Source organism: Coloeus monedula (genome assembly GCF_965178545.1).
Source record: "Coloeus monedula genome assembly, chromosome: 9".
Classification (NCBI taxonomy): domain Eukaryota; kingdom Metazoa; phylum Chordata; class Aves; order Passeriformes; family Corvidae; genus Coloeus; species Coloeus monedula.
The window spans coordinates 13,729,749-13,742,644 of record NC_138789.1 but is presented as its reverse complement, the minus strand read 5'-3'; the positions used below and the strand labels follow the sequence as shown (position 1 = coordinate 13,742,644).

Genomic DNA, 12,896 nt, shown 5'->3' with positions numbered 1-12,896 from the left:
TCTATTCTTCTTTTTTTTTCATAACTTGGGTTTTTCTCTCCTACTCTTATTTCTTCATGCTTGTTTACTTTTTCTCCCCTAGTTCTTACTAATTATTTCATGTCTCTCGGTCATTTAATTATGTGTCATGGCTTTTGTTTTCTTACATTTTTATATTGCATTCCTTTATTCCACTCCTGCAGTTCTCTGATTTCTATGTGCTTGCTTAACTATTACCCAAATGGCTCCAAGCAGGACACACTCAAACTGAAGAATAAATAAATTAAAAGAAAAATACTATCTGTGGCCATGTGGTGTTGCTTAGCAACACCCTGTACCTCTCCACAGCTTTTCTAGAGCCCTGGTGGCAACAGAGCTTTTCAGACTTATTGCTACAAATATATGCAAGATCCTTCTCACATTGTTTGTCCATTCACTGACAAATAAATGCAGAGGAAAACATAAATGAGAAAGAAAAACTCCAGAGAAAGCATCAGCAACAGCACAAGAAATGGCCACCTACTCCGATGCACGCTGCCCTCTTGTCTTTCATGTACTCTGCAAAACACATGCAACTTTTATGTTACTGCTGTTCACTAACACTACTGCTGTTACAATCTTTGAGAAACAAAATGTAAATAAGATTTCTTACGCAATTAAAATGTGTTAAATTCAACCAACTCTTAAATAGCTACTGTGGATGCATACCGGCTGAGATTCATTGGCTTCTTCTGAAAGACACTAAAGAAAACATAGTAGGTAGCCTCCAGATTGTGTAGGGTAGGAAAAATGGTCCAAGCATAGCCAAAAATATAGTGGAATTATAAAGAAAGTGAAGTTTGTTCCCAAAACGTATCGAGTCAATATTAAAAGATTGTCAATATTTATAATTTCTAATTGCTTCAGATGTGACAGAAGTGAAAGCAAAATGAATCCTCTCCCCCGCAACCCTTTTCTTTTAAATGCAGGTTTGTGGGCTCAGTCTTCAAAAGTTAGAACTAAATGCTTATTAAGTCCACACATCTCAAAGATTCAGCATTAGCTAGACTGAGTTTCAAAGATACTAAGCTAGTTTCACTGACAGTTGGTTTTTTTTTTTTTCCACAGCAGTGAAAGACTACTTTCAACAACCAACTACCTCTGAGAAATAAAGTGGATGAAATGATGCTTATTCAAGGCACTAAAACTTTAAGGATATTTGGAGCATTGGAAGAGGAGTAAAAAACTAGAAATGCTAAAACAAAATATAACTACATAATTTAGCTAAGGTCAAACCTATGATGAAGCCCCACAAAATGATGAAAATGTTAACATTGTATTTCTGAAGGGCATCAAAAATTGGTGTTGTTGCTTGGAAATTTTATATATAGCTAAATCGGCCTCAAGGCAATTTGATATCTGCATAGCAGAGCATCAGTAGCAAGTGAAAAGAAAGCAGATCAGAGAGCACATACATTAAAAAGGTATTAAACAGCATCAATTTACATCTATCAGCTACAACTTGTTTCTTAGTCAAGACAGGCTGCAAATGAACCATATAGATAAACAAAAGGACAGAAACTAATATTCACAATTAACAATTGTGTACACAATTAACCTCATTCCCAAAGTAATGCTTGTAAAAATAAAAGGCTGAAGTAAGTTATACAGAGTTGGCTAGAGAACACAGAAGAACCCATAGCTCATGCAGACCATAAAACAGACACAGGCATTGCCGAGTCAAGCACCTAAAGTGCCTAAAAAAAGGTTTCAAAACTTTATTTGGCTCCTGCACATACATGCAGAAAACCCAGTTTTAGTTATACAATCAGATGCTGTTTTACATAGAAGTGTTTCATGACTTAGAATATAGAACAGAGAGGGCTCACCTAATCATGAGCCTTTCAACATTTGGGCTTAGTGTGCAGCCTTGTTTACTGGCCACTGTTCAGATCCTTACTTGAAGGCAGAACTATTTTTCCCCATGAACATTTCAATGACACTCATCATTATGTATCTGCTGTGATTTAAAAGCAATTTATTCTACATACTATTAGTTTTCCCTTTTAACAGGTAACAATCAGCATATTTGTGCTCAGGCACAAATACCTGAGCATGCTCAGACGCCACAGTCCAAAACATTAAAGCATATAGGAACTAGAAGTGTCAACTTGGATGATCACAGCTAACCTCTTGCTTTCACATTTAGTTCACATTCAGATTTTCTTACCCAGTTGATGGAACCATCACCCTCTGATCAGCTGGTATTTCTAAATCCTCTTCCTGCTTAATTCCAGCCATTAGGCTCCTAGTCATTCTCATCCTCAGCCCTTGGCTGTACAGCCTCCTAATTGCACTATTAAATTTATTCTTATCTTTTTTATTCTAAACTTCAGTGTCACATAGTTCTTTATGATGTTCTAGTCCCTTCTGTATTGACAGTGCCTGTCGACTTTCTTGTAACATGTTCCTAATATTTATGTCAAGCTCATTAATGAAAATATTAAATGCTATGAATCTGAAGACTGATCCTACAACAAGCTCTGCTAAAAGCCCAGCAGATCTTTTTTAAGCACTTCTCACTCTTATTTCCTCTCTAGCCAGTTCCTTTTCCATGCTACTATTCTAATCTAAGCAGATAACATTTCATTATTAATTTTCAAAAATAAAAACTCAAAACCCTTGTCAGTGTGTCACGATTAATCCGTAAGAATAAAGCCCAATATGCCTTATTCTATCTTCTATTTACCTTAATGCGTTTAATAAATCTCTTCTTCAAAACTTGTTTTCAAAGTTTTGCATGCTGCCAATATGAGACCAACAGAGTGACAGCTGCTCATCAATTCTCTATCTTTTGACATACACAAACTGCACTGGCTATTCTTTAATCAAGTAACATAACTTGCTCTACTACAAAGCTTGTAATTTCATATGTCAGTTTTTCTGTGACACTTTTATGGGTGTTGTTCTGCCCCTTTGACTTCAAACACAAAACACTCCAAGTTTTCCTTCTGGCCTGTCTGGGGTAATTTCAACTTCTGCACTTGCCTGCCCATTAAGCCACCTCTTGCTTTACTCCCATTTTAGTGAAACTAGGACAACAACTTACAAAGACTTAAGACAATACCTAGGATGTTTAATCCTATCTTCACACTGACTTTGCTTGTTATTTTAGTTCTTTTTGTTTAAATAGCTTAAGAATCTTCTACTATTTGTTTTATATAGCTGAATAACCTTTTACTATTTGTTTTAATTTCTTTCACCCAGAGTGACTCAGCTTGACTTTTGAAAGTTCTCATTTTTTCCTCTGTATTTCCTGCTTTGTCAATCAATCCCATTTTTTTTCAACTCCGTATGGGTAATCCTCATAGTCCTAATATTCTTTTTGAAATTGTTTTACAGTTCGGTGTGAAACTATTCTTTACAAATTGGGATTCAAATTCCAAATAACTTTTGTACATTTCAATTAAAAATAATCTTCTCAAAATTAATGTCTTTGAACTGTTTAGGCCAGTTCAGAGATCTAAATAGTTTTTTTAACTTCTCACTTTGTCTAGAAAACAAATTTTGGCAATTCTTCTATTGAATTTATTTGAACTAACTAAAAAAAAAATTAATGAACATTATAGTCTGTGTTTATTCTATTACTTCATCCATTTTTTAAATTTAGGGATAAAGTTCATTCAGATACATACCAGAATTAGTAAGAGTTGATACTGTTTAGAATTCTATATTAGTGTTTCTGATTAAATGACTGTTACAAACAAAGCTTGTCAGTTATCACATCAAAGAACACCTGCACCCTACCATTATTAGGATCTGTGGTCTCCAGGCTGTACTTAAAAAGTCAAAGTGTCTTACAATCAATGACGTATCTCTGAAATAGATTACAATCAATTACAAGTACAGAAGTGGTGAGGGTAAAAAAGATGGTGAGATGATGAGAACTTCAGAAAATATAATTTCAATAGAGCTAGGGATCATTCTGGTATGTCTCCTGAGAGTTATACTGATCAGTAAAGGAAAGCAGGAGAAAGTGCAAATCCTATAGATATTCACAAGGGGAACTATTCCTAAGCAAAGCAAAAAAAAAAAAGAAAAAAAAAAACCAAAACCCCACAAAACCACAAACAAACAAAACAAAGCAAACAAAAACCAAACAAAACAAAAACTCACCCAAAAGAGTGTTCTTAACACACCTTTGTGATCATACCATTTCTCCCCCCACAGCCTGAAAATCAAAATCATAAAAGCAGGGAAACTATGACATACCTAGAGTAGATAAATTTCTAAGTATAAATGAACTGCATAAACACTGTGGGAATAAAATCAGAAAGTTATGCAAATTTAAGTTAAAAAAGAAGAGGAAAAAATTGTAAAAAAATAGTAAGAAGCTGTTCTAGATACATGAGAAGCAAATAGAAAATGAAGAGAAGTACAGATTATGCACAAAAGAGCAAATAAGTGATGCAGAGTCAACAGCCCTCCCTGCTCTCTTTATGAAGATAACATGGTATACCCATAACTACAACTAAAAAAAATTACTTTTAGCAAGAACATGGGATTGCAGGCTTGAGCATGGAAAAAAAGAGGTTTAGGAATTTATTTATTCTTAAACAGATATGATGCAGCTCATGTATCACTGAGTCATCGAGGAACTAACTGAAGCAATGCATGGATCACTATCAATTGCATCCACCAGAAGGCTTGTGGTTCCAAAAGATCAGAAGAGACAGACATAATGCTTCCCTTTACAGAGGGGGGGGAAGGAAAAAAAAAAAGAATAAAAGAAGTGAAAATAGAAATCATGTCCTCAGGCAGAGAAAATGGAGTACGTTTATTAAAAATTATAAGGTGACAAAAAATTGCCAACATGGGCATGTAAAAACATTGTTAAATCAATCTTATTTTGTCTTTAAGAGGATGAACAAACTCCTGAATAACTGGCACCGTAGATGTGACAAATCTAGAATAAACTTTTTTTTTCCCCTGAGTATTCCACAGCACGTTTTCATAGGCCAACTAAAAATGTAGACTAGATAAAGAAAATATCCAGTGAGTGTGCAACTAACTGAAAAACAACCCCTGGGTTGCTTTCTATTACCAAAAAATAACCAGAATCAAGGTGATTCATGATTCATGCAAGACCTCAGTGACTTGGTTAATTGGAAAAAATTAATGTACTGACGGTTTCTACTGTCGTAATGTTTGGTGGAATAAGGGAAACAGGGAAGGAAGAGATATTAAGCATTTTAAAAAGCAAGAAGAGAATTTCAAAATCAAACCAAACTAACGGGTAAGAATTTGGGCCATAAACACAAGATAATCCAACATTCTTGCAGAAGGAACAGCACATGTCTGATAGTTCAGTGGTAAGGCAAATAAATTATTTCACCCTCATTGGTGCTAACTAGGTTCCAGGTGAAATATTGTGTCGTTTTTCATCATCATGATTAGAGAAAGATGTAGGAAATTAAAATCTAAAGAAAAGCAAAAAAAAAAGTTTCATAAAACATGACTAGCAAAGAAGAGCTGAAGGAAAATAGAGAACTTCAAGCATATCCAGCAGGAATCTTCTCATATAAAAGAATCTTAGAATGGTTTGGGTTGGAAGGGACCTTAAAGATAATGTAGTCCAAAAAGACCCCAACCTGGCCTTGAATACTTCTAAGGATGGAGCATCCATAGACAGATAAATTGACAGAGAGAGAGATAGTAAAGATTTTATAACAGAATTTATACAAAAAGTGAACAATTATCAATTGTTCTTCAAGTAGTAGTAGAAGATTATGATTTGATCTTCAACAAATAAAATGCAGTATATTTTAGGAAAAATTTTGTTGCATTGATTGAACACTAACAAGAACGAGAAGTCTCCTACATCAGGTGCCATTAGAAATGGGTTATACAAATATCTGTCAAGAAATGTCTAGCTGGACTTCAATCCAGAAATTCTTTTAACTACCCCTCCCAAACCTTTATTTTTATGATTCTATGATGAGATTGATTTCTATTTACAACCATTGCCAAATTTAAACCTGCTGTGAGGAACCGCTATAGCATATTCTTAGCACAAGAAATGAGTTTCTTATCCTCCCCTCAAGTGATTTTGATCATAAAGTTTCAGTTTTACACTTTCTATTTTTTACCATCTGTTGCATTATTAACATAAACTTTACCAGTCTTGTCTGAATAGTGTATATCCTTTAAAGCACCTATACAGGAAGTCATTTGGATACTTCTTAATTTATTGACTTGCCTTAGCAATGTTAATAACATTCCTCTCAGATGCTACATGAGCAATACTTCAACTTATTTTTCTAAGGAAAAAACAAAGCCATGAATTACAACTTGATTCCATTTTCAAATGGAATGCACGTGGTAGGATCTTTAGCTCTGCAGAAGAAAACATCTTCCACTTCAGCTAGCAATTAAGAAACAGTACATTGTAGTCCTGTTCTTCACATGAGAGGAGAAAAGAAAGTTCTGCTGAGTCATTGTTCCAGATAATTGTTGATTAATCAGGAGTGACTGAGGATGGAAGGAGTAACTGCAGAAAACACATACATGTAACTTTCTCAAGACAGCTGGAACAGGGACTTAGCCAGAAAGACTTGTGAGGGAATGTGCCTCAACAAGGAGTCCCGAGCATCTCTGCATACTGAAGAACCCAAAAGATTATTTCTGGTCATTGATTCTCAATAGGATACTATGTCTATTTTCAACACTATATTCAAACAATGCATCAGTTTATAAAACAACAAAGAAATCATTATGAAAATCTCAAATAATTCCTGAGATTCACTACCAAAAATGTAGGAGTTCCTGAAACCAGGACACTACTGTAAGTAAACAATACTGAATATTGTAAGCGATGAGGCAGTTACCTGCTCTGCACCTGACTGTACATTGTGATAAAAATGCAGCAGAAACTGATCAAGAGAAGGTTTTTAAACCTTCTGGACAGCTCTGTTGCATTAACATACTTTTGTAATTTCCAGTCTGTTACACTTCCTTGCTTCAAAGCATGAGGATGTCAGTGTTCTTTTTAAATATAACACAACCACGATTTTTTAAAAGACACAGCTTTTTCTGCCAGCCCTGTTCATTCATACTTAAATCAAGAAAATCTTTTATTATGCATATATGACTGCATTTCTGATATGCATAAAAGAATGAATGGACTGGTACTGAAAAATTTCGTCCAAATACATGGCAAAGATGCAAACTACAAGCGGGGTCTTGTAATGGACACTTCAGTGCAATGTAATATTGGACAGTGCTACAAGCCCTGCTTAAAATAACAGCATTCAGCAAGCTATCCTGCTTCCTTCACACTAAAATTCGTCTCCCAGCTCCGTTTACTTCTACTGAGCAGGTGTCATCCAGGACCTAGACACTATAAATAGATCTGAAGTGAGTAATTACTAACAGGCTAACAATGGTACAGGATTCTCCAAGAAACAATGTACAAGCACTTAAAATTTCTCAACCTAAAGCTCATGATCCTTTCTAAACAGAGTGGAGAGGGGCTTTCACTATAGAAGAGGAAAGTCTAGTAGACGAAAGAGCAATCTTAGTTTCAGTGTAGGCAATAGCTTAAAAATTAAAATTAAAAAAAAAGGTGGGAGTAGAGAGTCTGAAGAAAGAGAAGCTAGTCTTCTTGGTATTTTTTCTGTTTTCCTAAACACCAGGGTAAGAAGGCACCTTTATCTCCATCCAGGAACCACAGGAAAGTATACAGAAGTCCACATCTGAAAGTATGTAATACTAAGCAGAAATTGAAAGTTAACAGTGAAGATGGTTTCTGATCCTATCTCTACTCTCATTTACTCAGCTTTAATGAAGGAGAACAAGTTGGATTTACCTAGAATTCAGCACTTTCAGCAGACAGGCGTTTTTCATTTTGTCATACAAGTAGGTGTAAAACGAAACAATCTGCAGCTCTGAAACACTTCCGTTTTGAAATGGTTAAGATCAGAAATACACCTGGAACTAAATGCTGCTCACTAAATGGCGAATGCGCCTCTATAGAAGAAGAATCATCCAAATCAAATATGAGGAACACCAAACCTGAGGAACTCTGAACAGAAGCAGTTAAAAGGTTAGAGGTGGTTTTGCACAGCACTCCAGAAGAGTACTAAGAAAGCATTTGGCACAACTTGCCATCACCCAATATTTACAATTTAATACACAGAAAACATGCATAAAACCACTAATTTGTTGCAGCCAGGCAAGTTAGAAGCTATTGAGATATTCTAATGAAAACACCTTAAGACATTGAAACTAATATAGAACATAAAATTCAAGGAAATTCATAATATGCATTTCTTAGAGCAAGTATAAGTGATATATATAAACATGTAAACCACTTTATTCCAGTGGAAGGGTTATAAATGCCAGCATATACCATCGATAGGAGAAAATGCAGAGTAATTAGTTAATCTAAAAAATGCATGAGTAGGAATTTGACTGCTAAATGATTAAACTGGTACATTTTAAAATGTGTATTAATATTTAATTATTGACACTATGAGAAAAGAGAAAATCTCTTGATGTTACTTCTCAGCTCTTTCTGATACTCAGTAACACATGTATTATTCATATGAAGAGTTTGTGCATATACAGTCAATCACTAGTTAAATATAAGAATCATTCTCAAATTCCCTAATCACCTCAACAGATCCTAACGCAATATTTTCCACATTTGGGAATCAGAGCGTTTTATTTAAGAAATCAGTCTGGCCATGATGAATACAGCGCAGCTCGAGCAGACATCAGTTCAAAGAATCAGATGTCAAAGTGCTCCCTCTAATGTCCCTTAATCATCACACCAATTAGTGGTTGAATAGTGATGTGATTAAAAAGACTGCTGCTATCCTATACCTATTCAGACTAGTAGAATTCTACATATGTTCTACCAATTAATGTCTGAATAGAGCAGCGATTAGAGAGACATCTGCCATTGTATACCCATTCAGGAAAGAGCTAAACTTGCATATTCATATGCAATGAAGACAAAAATAAATATTTGCAAAGGTAAACTATACATTTAGATTATAAATATAATTGAGTTGATTTCCTTTAATGAGTGTTCTCTATTTTACAATATTTGGGATTATTTTTTATTTATAAATATAGAATCTTTCATCAATACATGTCTAGAAATGGACAAATTATTCACTGAAAAAGCATTTATTCATTAAAGTTCCTGATTTCAGGCCTTGGGTGTACTGGGTTTCATATCTACTTGACTGCAATTTGCACTATTTCTGCTTCAATCCATCAGTTATTTGTGAAATGCTAACTGGATTATTCTGTAAGCATGATACATGATTAGGGACAAAAATCATGTGAACGTTTTCCACCTCACTGGAAGGCAACACTTAAGAGTAACAAACTGATTATAGCTGAGAAAGGATCATTTTGTTTACAGATTTTTCTATGCAAGCTTGGACATTTTTATGTCAAGAGGTACTTACACACCTTTTTTTAATAACTCCTTCTTACAGATGTTTTTATATAGCAGTTACAGCCACAGGACATTTTAGCAAGTTCTTATTACTACTGTTTTAAGTCCTCTGAATGTAAAGAGCAACATGAGTTGTTATGTCGTGCAATGAGTTGCAGATCTCACTCTCCATCATTAACACAAAGCAATCGGGTAGTTGCACTTAAAGTCATACAGGAAAAGACAAGGTGAATAATTTGGTTTTCTCTAATGGCTGGAAAGAACTATAGTACAGTTAAAACCTTTTTCCCAAAGTGATGCCTCTACCAAAAAGAAGGAAGAAAAAATTAAACAAACAAACAAACAGGTGAGCATCAAAATTTCATGGAAGAGAGGCTCTTTTTGCACAATGCTGATCAGGCTTAGCACATGTAAGGACAAAGAACAATGCTACCACTGCCAGAAAATCAATACTATTATAGGCTATGGCAATTAGCTACAAACCAATTTAAACTCCATTTCCTTTTCACCTTCTTGTCTTGTTGAAATACTTCCAGCATTTCCATCTGGAGCAAATGTTACATTTATTTCTAAATGCAGAAACTGAAGAAAGTCTGAATACATAGGTGGATCTGTATCAACTTCTCACCTATCTTTAGTAGGTAACTACAAGATTTCATTACCAAAAAGAAGGCTGGACTAAAATATCCCACTGAATTCTCCAGCAACAAGTCAATTTATAAAACCTGTGGAGGTGAATTTCATTTAAATTAAAAACCTGCACCTGTACAAGGTAAAAGCACAACTCATCCCATAATGCTTAAAAACCCTATTCATAAAGCATGGGAATCAGTGTGCTGGGTGCAATGCAAATGCACACATCTGCCCCTCTAGTTTGTGATCTAAATGTAGGCAACCATAAAATACACAGAGAAATGGAATTATAAAGAGTTGGATACCACAAATAAAAACATTATTCCAAAGTCTAAACAATCCTGAACTACTTAGGAAAGCCCTGAAATCAAAGCAAATCACTTTCACAGTTCACCCCTTTGTTTTTGTTTTATCTGTAAATTGATGCCTAATGTGACCTAAATTTTGCACCCTTCTTTAACGTTTACTATTAGAACAGCCATTTCAAAACTCTTCTACTTTTAATTTTTTCTGGACAACAGAAATCTTTGTTCCCCCAGATAACTAGAGGCATCTGTTTATACCCCTTTTCAGCATGACTCATAAGAAACGAGTGCTAATGCTTAGGTCAAATGCTGTTACTGAGGGTGACACAGCAATAAGGAGTTTTCCTACTCTGATATATATCTCTGAGTTAAAATTTCTGAAGGAAAGCTGACTAATCTTGCACCTACTGCTGTATCATTTTTACAGCAACGCTTGGTTGCTAAGATAGCACTCATTGAAAGCATAACTGAACCTTCCTTTAGGAGAATACTCGTCCAATGCTGAGGAAAGATACTGACATTCAGTTTCCACTTCAGAACTCATTAAATGGGCAACCCAAAGTGTCTCAGAGCAGGCTAGGAGTTAAAATTTCACTTGTGTAATTATTCTGAAGAAATATGTAAGTCTGCCATCTGGAAGTGTATTAGACATTACAAAGTCACTGTGTGCATGCCTCAGCAGATGCAGCTTTTGTTCAGAGTTTTGAGGGCTGTTAATTTAATTAGTTTTGTATTTTCATACTCCCACCTTCCTTTCAACAGTAGTTCTGCAAAGACAGCATCAGAACAGCTTTAAAAGAATCTAAAGCTAGAAGCCAAATTCAGATTTTAAGGAAATGGAAACAAATAAAATTCGTATGGACTTCAAATGGAGCTTGATCTATTCATTAGCAGGCCTAAACATTATCACCAGTGGCTCTTTAGACCAAAACAGAAAATTTTGCTCAAGGAATCCTTTCCTACATTAGCTTTCTTAAATTAAGGAGGCTAGGAAAGGATTCTACCATCTTGTTTTATTTTTTTATCAAAACCATTCAACAACAATGAGCTGGAGAATGTAAAATGTCTCTTATTTTTTACTAATGTCTTTTATGTAATGGGAGACCAGACAAATATTTTTTTTTTTTTTTCAGGGCTTTTTCTGCTATAATAAGCTGTGTAGCAAATCTTACACAGTAAAAGTTAGCTACTATCTCTGAATGAAGAAAGGTTTGTCAGTTTTAAAAACTAGGACCATTACCCATCTAAAAATAAGGACTATCCCTTTACAGTTCCTTCTAGCACTTTACATTTCTTATAATAGCTTTCAAACTCAATTATGTGATGTTTCTACTAAATAATACATAATATGCAGTACAAGAACTACGTGTGATGAAGGTAGTTATATCTGCCCGTGTACACATTTGTTTCTTTCTAACCTTTAATCCTGTAAACTGTACCACATGAGCAGATCCCTGTCAGGGCAGGGTCCTAGTAACTGCACAGATCTCCCAGCAGTATTGCAGAACTATAAAGCCAAGTTGTTTATTAGATTGTAAGCCTATGACAAAACATCATCCTGCAATATTTGACAATATTCAGAATTTCTTTCAACTGAAAATCCTGACAAGGCACGCAAGCTAGCAATGAACCCAAATCAGTGGTGTTTGCACAGCCCAAGAAGCTCAGACCTTGGGGATCCAGGAATATTTGAGACAACATGAGGTACATACAGCTAACAGCAGGAACACAGGAAGAGGGACACTTTCTAGAAAACTATGCACTTTAAAAATCAACAGCAAATATCAAACACTTTATGAATAAACTGAATACAAAAACCAAACAAGGCTGACATGGAGAACAGCTCAGGGATAACAAAGAGTGATTTAAAAGCCTAGATGCTTTAGAAAATCTGTGTTAATACACCCATTAATAAAATATTTCTATGTTACAGTTTAACTAACTAGGATAATTTACAGTGGAACATGTAATCAGGTTACCACACAGATGCCCAGCTGCCCTGCTGCATGGGTACCTGAGCTTCCTAACAAACAGTTTCTGAAAACAGAGGCGTTTACAGCCCGGTATTGATTTCAGGTCACCTGAAAACACAACAGTGTAAACTGCAGCTGCCCAGAAGCCACTTGCTAAGTGGCCCAACATTCTGTGCCGCAGGAACAGACAGTTGTGGGCAATATCTGCATCAGACATCCCAAAATATTCATCCAAGCTCACAAACAGAGGGTTTTCACATACGTAAGTTTCTAGTTCATACATTATCTGAGCCAATAAATACAAGAAAATAGGAATATTAGCTCTAGCAAGAAAGAGATTCTTACAATCAATACTATAAAATAGGAAACTGTACTAAGAGCGTTGCTGAAATGCTAAGGATATCCTGGGTTGGTCCTCCCAGCAAGTATTTGTTGCTCATACTGGATTTCATGATTTTAAGAAACTGAGGAACTTTGTGGCATTTTTGGTTGGGTTTGTGTTTTGTTGGGTTTTGCATGACATATTTTTAGTTACAAACAAAATCAACTTCCTAT

At 35.2% G+C, this 12,896-nt stretch overlaps 1 protein-coding gene across 1 annotated transcript in view; it reads right to left on the bottom strand.

Annotated features, from left to right (window-relative positions):
• DPYD (dihydropyrimidine dehydrogenase) overlaps positions 1–12,896 on the bottom strand; it is a 348,807-nt gene that overhangs the window by 313,730 nt on the left and 22,181 nt on the right. The gene's annotated exons all lie outside the window — the stretch shown is intronic.